General features: G+C 40.7%; 1 long non-coding RNA gene across 2 annotated transcripts; it reads right to left on the bottom strand.

Moving 5' to 3' along the window:
- Positions 1 to 234: 234 nt before the first annotated feature.
- On the bottom strand, positions 235 to 2353 carry LOC142369924 (uncharacterized). Of its 2 annotated transcripts, XR_012767740.1 has the most exons (5): positions 2191 to 2353; positions 1551 to 1716; positions 1204 to 1389; positions 966 to 1117; positions 235 to 341 (listed from the first exon to the last, which is right to left on the bottom strand). It is a non-coding gene; the product is annotated as an uncharacterized LOC142369924 (long non-coding RNA). The 2 variants fall into 2 exon arrangements; XR_012767739.1 differs by having other exon boundaries at positions 235 to 1117.
- Positions 2354 to 3036: the final 683 nt, after the last annotated feature.

Genomic DNA, 3036 nt, shown 5'->3' with positions numbered 1-3036 from the left:
AATTTCATGTTTGGTTCTATGTCTATGCCAATTATGTTCTTGTGCTGCTGGAACACCTTAGTACCACTAAATAGTACCCTAACTCTTGATATCTACAGTATAATCTTAGTCAAATTATTAAGGGATCAATGAGAAAACATAAAAAGCACACCAAGTCATAACATGATCAAATGTTCTGTAGTGTTTATTCAGTCAAACATTCACAATATGACAAAAAATCCTTGTTTTTGTCGACTACCTGTTCACAAAATATCAACATGTCGTTAATATTGTGAAATATCATTTTGAAAGGCTCCAGGATCGCTTCTCTTTCATCCTCGTCCAGTTCTTCGTTCCACAACCTCCCTAGCCTGATTAACATAGACTTTCAAATCTCTTCGAGATTCTGGTCTGACCAAGACCATAACGAATACGATTCGAAATGGCCTGGTCAACCCGCCTCCCTCGGGTTGCTACTGGTTGTGGCCAGAAAAGGCTGTGCCTAAGCTTAAGCCAATCACACCACTCTTTCCTCTGACGTATGATTTAGCTACCAGCGGGGCCCGGCTAACTGGTAGATTAAACTCTTACCAAAGCCAGTAGGGAGCAAGGCGAAAACGTCTTTCCTGTCAAGAAATGATTCAAGGGCTGTTCTTTGCTCGATTTTTAACGAGAATCTCCCGTCGAACACTTTCATTGCAGCATCTACAGCAGTGTCAAAAGCTTGACGCTGCTCCATGTTGATATTGAATGAAGCGCTTCCGTGTACAATCCATGGGTTGAGTGGCAGTTCAACCACGTCACTACCTTGAACACGCCTCTACCCTGGGCCGTTGGCGCTGCTCAAAGTTGATTGCTTCCCGACAAAGTGGGTGGAGTTCCCATTTTTTCGGGAACTCGAATCCACCTGAATGAGCAGTTTGCCTGAGTAAGTGTAGCAGAGCCGAAGGTGTTGCGTCACTGCGAGGGCGGAGCCTGGGTACAACCTCCCATACTGTAGAGCAGCCTCTGCCTGTTCCTCTTCCCCCATGCCCAGAACGTCAGGCAGGTCCACTCGGGCAGACAACAGTGGTTTGTTGGCCTCAGCCCACTCTGCTGCATGTCTGCAATTTTGAAGAATGCGATCTTCAACCGAGTCCTATGGAAAAGACAGAAAGAAAGATGTCTGTCCTATAGCTGCCACACCAACAGTATCTGACCAATAGATACTGTGCAAAAGCTTACGCCTTCCACTGGTGTGTCCACATCAGCAAGTCTGGCTCTCTTGGAGACCTCTGCCTGCTGCTCTTCTTCCTGAGTACTCAACTATTAATATGAATACATGCATTATACATACTTTATACTCTTACCTGAATTTGTAGTCCAGTTTTCTCTGTCCAGTTGCCAGGATTTAGTGACTGGGATAGGTTTCTAAAAGACAGAAAGTGAGGTGTCAGATGTTCTTCACTGCAACCTACATTCCCTTCATTTTCCTTTTACCCTTTTACAAACCAAACCACAACCTGCCAGAAGTTAGAAGCGTTGGCTAATACTTATGAGTACAAACAAACAGACAAATACATTATGCTTACCTTTAAATAAAATGCCACCTTTTGTATGTGCCTCTAAGTGGCTCTGCAGCTTGGACAATTTTGTTGGTTTAAATTGTAGGCACAGAGGGCAGTGAAACAGTTTGCAACATGACGTGCAGCGTTCGATTTTTGGCGTAGTGCCGGCGGTTGTTATTGAAATGTGCATCTGTAAGAGACAAATAATGTCGTAATAAGTAAAACTAAATTATATATATATATATATATATATATATATATATATATATATATATATAAATGGCGCATTTAAGTGAGCACTATCGATACGATAACAACGCTAAAGACTAGCCAAAAGTAAATAAACCTGATTCTTTAAAATTAATATAACTTTACAGTATATAGTTATTGAAATATGCATCTGTAAGAGACAAATAATGTCGTAATAAGTCAAACAAAATTATACAAGTCAGCACTATCGATACGAAAAATGGCACATTTAAGTGAGCACTATCGATAGGATAACAACACTGAAGACTAGCCAAAAGTTTAAAAAAAACCCTGATTCTTTAAAATTAATATAACTTTAGAGTATATAGTGTGCAACGTAACGTTCCAGTGAATAAAGACTGTTTCTGTTTCTTCGTATGAAAGAAAGAGTAGTTTTCACTCGACTTTTACTCACCTCGTCGTCTCCACAGTTCAAATGGGGAACGAAAAATACGTGCTCCTCACTTGTCGCTTCGGGTCCTCACAGTGCAGGTGACGTCACAGTGCATGTCTGCAACTAAGGGTCCTGACAGTGCAGGTCATGGGTCCTGACAGTGCAGGTCTGCAGCCAGACCCCTCTCAAAAATTCTGGCCCTTGGATAAATGTAGTTGATGACCCCACTTTAGACTGTTGTGGAAATAAGACACATCACAATGTAATTTAAGCTGCTTTTATTTGCTTAATACAAACTTTTGTTTTTCTTACCCACTGCAAAGGCAGATAAAAAATAGGACTATATTTCACTTATTATAGGCCCTGATCACTGTTTAAAAATGCACTGTATGCCAGCTGTGACTTAATTGTTCTTGTTTCTTCAACAGGAGGTATTAAATGACATCCAGGATGTTTGGAATGCTCACCATAAGGCCCTGCAGGAACGTCCCCAGTGGGATACCTGATGTCATGTACATGGCCCCTCACCTTTGGGGTGCAGAAGACTGTCTTGTTCCACTGACTGAAGATTTGACCACATGTAAAGACAGCTGTACATTTGTCAGTTCAGTCCCATGTGATGTGAACGTGTTTGATTTGTGCACAATAATAATGGAGGAATCAAGCTTGGAGTTCCCGTCTACCAAGTCCCAGGCACTTGATTTGTATTTTCATTTGAGGGACACAGTTTGTCCACAGTTATTTGAAGCTAGTTAAATGGACACAAGCTTACAATTTGTGTAGTGCATTTGGTACTTTAGTACATGTTTTTACAGCATAATGTGCATATTACTTTTATAATAAAAATAAAAATAATAATAATAATAA

Source organism: Odontesthes bonariensis, chromosome 20 (genome assembly GCF_027942865.1).
Source record: "Odontesthes bonariensis isolate fOdoBon6 chromosome 20, fOdoBon6.hap1, whole genome shotgun sequence".
NCBI classification, from domain to species: domain Eukaryota; kingdom Metazoa; phylum Chordata; class Actinopteri; order Atheriniformes; family Atherinopsidae; genus Odontesthes; species Odontesthes bonariensis.
The sequence above is the reverse complement of the archived record's forward strand: the minus strand, read 5'-3'. Positions and strand labels throughout refer to the sequence as shown.